The sequence below is a fragment of the Ichthyophthirius multifiliis genome, assembly GCF_000220395.1.
Source record: "Ichthyophthirius multifiliis unplaced genomic scaffold scaff_1120509251421, whole genome shotgun sequence".
NCBI classification, from domain to species: Eukaryota; Ciliophora; class Oligohymenophorea; order Hymenostomatida; genus Ichthyophthirius; species Ichthyophthirius multifiliis.
The window spans coordinates 43,963-51,745 of NW_004085890.1; the positions used below are offsets into that span (position 1 = coordinate 43,963).

Here is a 7,783-nt window from a genome sequence, read left to right on the forward strand (position 1 = left end):
AATTTATTTTTATATTTGATTTTTTTCTTTTAATTAACTTATTAATATTTTTATTTTTCTTAATATAAATCTTTTTATAGTTTCTAATATTTTTTTTATAAAATTTTTATTATTTTTATAAACTATAATAAATTTTTAATTTATAATTTATAATATCAAAAAATATTCTTTTGTTTTACAATATAATTAATTATTTTTTTAATATTTTGTAATTCTGAATAACTATTTTCTTTTTACTCTGATAAACTTAATTCCTTGACTATATGATTTTACATTATCTATTTATTTTATAATTTTTATATTGTTTTACTTATTTTAAATAAATTATCATGAAAATACTTGCCTTTCTAATTTATTTTTTACCCATAAAATAAATATCCTTTTTATTCAATAGATTACATTTCTTCTAAATATATATATATATCAGCCAAAACATATACTTATATTTGTAACTAAAATTATTTTGGCTAGATGATTCAGTCTTTTTTTATAATCTCTACATAAATCTATTATTACCTAATATGCGGATGCAGATTTATATATTCTAGTTATATTAGCCATGTATGAAATATACTTTATACCTTCCTAAAGTGCAAACTTAGAGCCACTTGATTCTATTAAGTATTAATACAGTAGTAGGCCTTTAGTAAAATTTATATTTTAATACAACATTTAAATTTCATTCAACTTTTAATCTTTAGTATTTAACAATTAGATTAATAAAATGTCAATTTATTTTTATTATTCTTCAATTGCCAACAGCAAAATAAATTAACAATCATAGTTGAAAAAGAACATTTATATACATTTAATTTATACTTATTTCCTTATTTTAAACGGCAATAGTTTCTTTATATTTTGAAATATCAGATCAACTTATTTTTTCAGTCATCCACCATTTTTAAGTATAGAAAATTTCGCTTTAAAAAGAGGTTATATGGGTATATGTTTTTTTAATTTTTTTATATTAATGGAAAGTTATTTAATTATTTTTAGTATTCATTTTAGGTTTTTATTTAACGAATTATATTTTATATTTTTTTTTTATTAAATGATTTATGTTTATTATTTTTACAAAAAAATAAATGAAATATTTTTGTTATTTATATAAAAAGAAAAAATATATATTTTTTTTGTGTAAATTTAAATAAATAAAATATTTTAAATACTAAATTTACGTATTATAAATTTACTATTTATTTTATAATTAAATATATAAAAATTTTTTATAGTTTTTTATTTATTAAATAATAATTTTTTAATTATAAAATTGATACTCAAAATTAAAATATGAAAAAAATAAACTAAACAATTTCTAAAATTATATACATATATTTATTATCATTAAAACATTTATACTAATTTTTAATTTAAATAAAATAAAAAGAAAGTTATTAATTAATTATTATTTGTATAATTAAATACTTTCTTTTAATTAATTTACAAATAATTTTAATAAAACCTAAAATATTTTATAAACACTTTTTATATATGGAATTAAACAAAATTATTAAACTGAATTTGATTAAAATTTTGACATAAATAAAAGATTTTGCTATATATTTAATTTATTACACTTTTTTTTTTCTAAAATAACCATATAGTACATGAAATCTATATATTTTACTATTATTACTATGAATACATCGGATATAGGAATATTACTTATCATAGTATTTTGGAAAAAGGATATGTTATTGGAATGACTTTAATTAGTTGCGGTATTTTCTTTTATGCAGTAAATACTATAGGAAGTATATTTTAAGTAAAAGCTTAATAAGAGGCTAAGTTTAGAGAAAATATATATGTTATATTGAATTATATGCATAATACAAAAATTAATAAATTTACATAGTTATAGGTTATTAAGCAGTTGGAATACATTCATAATATGGAAAACAATAATTAAGATTAAGGAGAGGAAATATTAAAATAATTAAGTAAAGGATTAAGAGATAAATTTTTTAATGACTATTTTATAAAAATTATAAATTAAATGAATTTATTTTAGAATTATTTTACATATAAATTAAAAGAAAACCTAAAATAAAATTCAAAAAATATAAAAAGATTGTAATATTAATTAAATAAGGAGTTATTTGACAAACATCATTTTATTTTAAGTGATTCAATTATATAATTTATGATATAGTATAAAAATTAGTTTTAGATTAATAAATTTAAAACAGATAAAAGTACAAAGAAAAAAGTTAAAAATAAAATAAAATAAGATAGAAATAATTTAAAAAAGTTTAAAAAAAATATATATATATTTAAAAAAAAAAAGATAAATATATATTATTAAAAAAAAATATTTTAAAGTTTATTGTTGTTTCTTAAATTTTTATTAAAATAAATAAAGATATAAATAATTTTGTAATTCATAAATAAAATGAATTATGATATAGTTATTAATTAATAAATTTACTTAAATTTTTGTATAATAAATTATTTGTATAAATAAATTATCCATTATATTTTAAACTATTTATTTTTTCATTTTAGTTATAATATTTCCTATTTTTTTATATATAATTTATAAATATTAGTTTTTAATTAAATAACCTAGCTATTTATTTTTGTTTTATAGATAGCAAATAAAAAAAAATAGAATGTTTGCTAATATTTTTTTTTCTACTTATGAATTACAAAATATATATTGTAAAATAAATATTTTTTTTTAAATATAATATTTTCATTATAAATAGTTTATATATATTTAATTAAAGTTTATTATTTATTATAGATATAGTTTTTTATTTAAAAATCAAAGCATTTTTATTAATTATAAAATATGAAAAAGATTTTACTTCGATTAAAAATCTAATAAAATAATAAATATTTTTAAAAATAATAAATAAAAAAAAATTATTAATATTTTTTTTTATTAAAAAGTAATATATAAAACTCATTTATAAAGTTAAATCTAATTTAAGATAAAAAATTTGTTAAAGATTTTTGAAATTTAATTTTAAAAACGAAAAATATGCAAAGAAAAATAAAATATACAATATAAAATTACTTCTATTTTAATAATATAATATTTCCGCAATAAAAGAAAATAAACACTGAAATTAATATAAAAATATACAAATATATTAAAATAATTAAAAATTAAATAACCAAATAAATATATTCAAAAATTGTATTTATACCATTTTCAAACATTATTTAAAACTAACTTTTAAAATGAATAAAAATATTTTATAAAACACAATATTTACATCTTAATTAAAAGAAGCGAATCATATTACTTAAAGTCCTAAATCTTAATACTAAACTTTAAAATAAAAAGATAGCTTTCTCTAAAATAATACTTCAGTTAAATTTTAAGACTCAGGATAAAAAATAAATATAGCATAAAGAAAAGAATAAGATAATTTATCAATAAAATCTAATGAAAACGATGATTACTAATAATTTAATTTTATCTAAATTGCTAAAAAAATGTATTAAAAAAAAATGTTTCATATATTTAATAAAAATCAAAATATGTAGATTATAAAACAATTTAAAAGAAGAATAGAATATTAACTTAGAATAAAAAAAATAAAAAATTTTGCCTGAAATAATATAAAAAAATTAAACATAATAATAAAATACAATCGAAATAAAGTAATTAATTATATATTATTCATTTTTTATAATTTTATAAAATACATATTATATTTAATTTTTTTATTTATTTATTTTTTTTTTCTTTTTTTTTTTTCTAAGTAAATAAATATTGATAAAGTAGGAAGACCTTTAAATAAATTCTAATAATGAAAGCGTTGATTAAAGTTAACAATAAATTAGTTTTTTTGGTAATTTAAACACTAATTAAAACTTTTATTAAATACTGCCTCAAGCAGATGATTCGAAAAAATAAAAATCTTGTAACTGTAAAAAATCTAAATGTTTAAAATTATACTGCGACTGTTTTGCGAATGGTGAGAAATGTTCAGATATTTGCAATTGTTGTGAATGCAATAATATGGACGATAATAATAACAGAATAAAAGCAATTAACAAATTAATTGAAAGACATCCCAATGATGCTAATATTTTAAGAAAATTCTAAAGGAAATCTAACGATACTAAAAAAGGATGTAATTGCTATAAATCTGGGTGCAATAAAAAATATTGTGAATGTTATAATCTAGGAATTTAATGTGGTTAATTTTGTAAATGTGTAAATTGTAATAATACTAATGAATATAATTAAACATAATAAAATAGTTAATTTAAACCATAAGAACCATTTATTTAAAATTTACTTTAAGAACCACTTATCTAATTGTAAGAATAAATTTACTAATAAAGTTAATAAAATCAATAAAGAGAAATTACTAATTAATATGAAATAAAGCAATAACTTTAATAATAAGATAAATTAAAAGAATAAACATACTAAAATTAAATAAAAGAAAAGAAAATATTTTCACCTTAAGTAATAGAATAAATAATTTAATAGTAAGTAAATAAATAATTTATATAATATTAAGCAAAAGAATAAGAAAATTAACCTTAATTGAAAGAATAAATAATTTAAAATTAAATAAAAGAATAAATAATTTAAAATTAATTGAAAGAATAAATCTTATAAACATAAAATTAAGAATAAATAATTTCACCTCAAATAAAAGAATAAATAATGCAACTTCAGTTAAGAGAAGAAGATATTTAATCTTTACTAATAGAAAAAATAGGAAAATTAAAAGAATAGTTAAAAGAAAAATAATTATTAAGCAAAAGTTTAAAAGAAAAATAATTACTTAATTAAAGTTTAAAATAAACAGATTAAATTTAATAAAATTCAAAATAAATTATTAATTTATAAAAATAGAAATAAATTATTTCTTAAAATAATAAATAAAAAAATTAAGTAAATACTTTAAATGATGAGAATTAAAATTAAGCTAATATTGCACAAATTTATACAAATAATAGTTGTAACAGTTATAATAATAATAAAGATAATAAAGAAAAAGAATAAATTAAAAAAAATCCATCAAAATAAAAAGTTTAGGTTTAGAAAAAGCAAATTTTTGGTTTATTTGAAAAAATTAGCAAAGTATTTATAACGGAATACTTTAATTTATTGTAATAAAGCTAGGATAATTAAATTAACGTTGATATTTTAAATAAAGAAATTTGAAAAATCAAAATTAATAAATTAAAAAAATTATTTAGTTTTATATAAACATTTTAAAATTATTTATAAATAAAAAAAGAGGCATTATATTTTATATACTTATAAAATTCATAAAAATAATAATTCGGTTTATGTTTTAATTTTATTTTAATTTTTAATATTTAAATATAATTTAACATTTTAATATATTTTTTCAAAGAAATTATTTAATTTTATTATACAATCATTTATATTAGATATTTTATATTTATTATACTAATATTTACATTTTCTTCAAATCATTCTTTTAATGTTTAAATTTTTACATGTTTTTTAAACTATTCCATTTTAATTCAATACTTCTAACTATATAGTTTATATAAAAAATTATAATTAATATTTTATATTTACATAATAATCTATCAATCAAATTTTTTTATATCTAATAATTATTTTTACTCTAATCTAATTATGTTTAAAAATTTATATTTTCTTAAAGTTTCTCTCTGTCTAAAATATATGAAAATTAATCATTATTTTAATTTATTAAGTCTGTTTAAACTTGTTTATCATTTAATATCTAATTATTGTTAGAATCTAAAAATAGATTAAGATTAAATAAAATAAAATAAATAAATTACCTTCTAATTTTACTTTTACGGCTACTTCTTTAAAAATTTATTAATTTTAAATATCTTTCTCTATTTTATATTCTTAATTTTATTAAATTTAAATTTAAATTTAAGATTAATCTAATTTTAATTTTTAATTTTCGTTTATGTCTAAAATTTATTAATTAGTTTCAATTAAATTATTTTTAAGACTCACTTTTTAACTTTTATTTTATTTAATAGTATATTAATTATTGTTATCATTATTTTCATGATTATTAAAACTACTATCAATAAAATTTATATCCTTTTATTTTTGAATAGTCTATACATTTAAAGTTTATTAATTATTTATTTCACAAATTTAATTTTTTATATTTAGATCATATTATATTTCAATTTATTTTAATTAATTTAAAAGTTAATTTTAATTTATACAAGAATCTTATATTAATGTATTTTCTACATGTAAATTTTATTTTTCGATATATTTATTTTCCTAATTTTAGTTTATGTTTACTTTTTAATTTATATTATTTTATTTTTATTCATTTATCGCTTTATATTTTTTGTCTAGATTTTATTCATTTTATTTACTTTCCTAATTTTATTTAATTTAAATGTTTATATTTTAATTTATATCATTATTTTTTTTATATCTTTATTATTTAAATACTAATTTTACTTATTTAATATATTTTAATCATTATTATTATTTATTTCACCAATATTAAATTTATTATTATTTGTTTTCTCTTTATCTAAAAATTTAAATATATTTTAAAAATCAGGTTTATTTTTTCCTGTTTATATCAATAATTTAGGAACTTAGATTTATTCTATTTTTTTATATTTATTGTTCAATATTAATTTTTTTATCTTCAATTTTTATTAATGTGTAGGTAATATATTCTATAAAATATTTCCTTTAAGAAATAGTTTTTTCTATAATAGTTTACAATCTTAATTTATTTGAATAATATTTCCTATTTTAGAATTACTATTAATAGTTTTTATTTCTTATTTTTCATTTTAAATTAATTAATTTTTTTAAACTGATTTTATTGAATTAGTAATTTAATTATTTTATAAATTTATTTTTGAGAAATCTTATTAATCATTTATATTTTAATACTTTAATGATTCTTTTTTCTAATCTATTTTATTATGATGAGTTTCTAAATTATTTTTATTTTAAAATTTTTAAAAAAGTTAAAATTTAATTTCTTTCTAATTATTATATTGATTAGGATTTTAAGCAATTTTTAAGTCTGCGAAAAAAATTTAATTTTATATTTTACTATTATTTTCTTAATTTATATTTTAAAATTTTATATTTATTGTTTAAATATTTTAGGTTACTTATTTTTATTAAATATCATATTTATAAGTCATTTATTTTTCATTTTTAATATTTTAATTATCTTATTCTTAAGGCTTTTCAATATCTGATTATTGTATATTACTAACTATTATTTCATATATATTTTAATAATTTTATAATTTTTAAAATACCTAATGCTTATTCATAATTTTTTTAATCTTATTTATTTGTAATAACATCAATATTTTAATTTTTAATTTAAGAAAATTTTATTATATTTATTTTTATATTTAATTTGATTTAAAATTATTTTATATTTATTCTTAATTTTTTAAATTCTAAATTTATAAATCTTTAGTTTAATTTAATTTTTAATTTTATTTTCTAATTAATCGATATCGGTTTAGTTTTTTAAAATTTATTAATTTATATTAGTGAATTATTATTAATTAGTTTGTTATTATTATATATTTAAATTTTAATTTTCATTATTAATTAATGTTTTTTCATTTTAATTTTATTTATTTTTTATTTAATTTTAATTTATATCATTTTAGTCATTATTAATGTGTGCGTTTAATTTTAGTTTAAAGAAAGGATTTTTATTAATATGATTTTATTTTGAATTAAAATTACTTTATTGATTTAAAGAATTATTTAAGGATTATTAATTTGAATTTTATATTCCAAAACTATTAATATTACTTTTTGTTATTTATTTTATTTGTTCCA

General features: G+C 13.4%; 19 annotated features.

The window, feature by feature from the left end:
* Positions 1 to 1,065: 1,065 nt before the first annotated feature.
* Positions 1,066 to 1,132: a microsatellite.
* A 1,122-nt stretch (positions 1,133 to 2,254) lies between these two features.
* Positions 2,255 to 2,312: a microsatellite.
* Positions 2,255 to 2,315: a microsatellite.
* Positions 2,316 to 2,429: 114 nt separating this feature from the next.
* Positions 2,430 to 2,469: a microsatellite.
* A 195-nt stretch (positions 2,470 to 2,664) lies between these two features.
* Positions 2,665 to 2,707: a microsatellite.
* A 954-nt stretch (positions 2,708 to 3,661) lies between these two features.
* Positions 3,662 to 3,696: a microsatellite.
* Positions 3,690 to 3,714: a microsatellite.
* A 714-nt stretch (positions 3,715 to 4,428) lies between these two features.
* Positions 4,429 to 4,581: a microsatellite.
* Positions 4,432 to 4,482: a microsatellite.
* Positions 4,510 to 4,613: a microsatellite.
* Positions 4,517 to 4,638: a microsatellite.
* Positions 4,523 to 4,567: a microsatellite.
* Positions 4,639 to 4,708: 70 nt separating the features above from the next.
* Positions 4,709 to 4,774: a microsatellite.
* Positions 4,775 to 4,814: 40 nt separating this feature from the next.
* Positions 4,815 to 4,859: a microsatellite.
* Positions 4,860 to 5,290: 431 nt separating this feature from the next.
* Positions 5,291 to 5,325: a microsatellite.
* Positions 5,326 to 6,337: 1,012 nt separating this feature from the next.
* Positions 6,338 to 6,397: a microsatellite.
* Positions 6,398 to 7,527: 1,130 nt separating this feature from the next.
* Positions 7,528 to 7,596: a microsatellite.
* Positions 7,533 to 7,607: a microsatellite.
* Positions 7,553 to 7,598: a microsatellite.
* Positions 7,608 to 7,783: the final 176 nt, after the last annotated feature.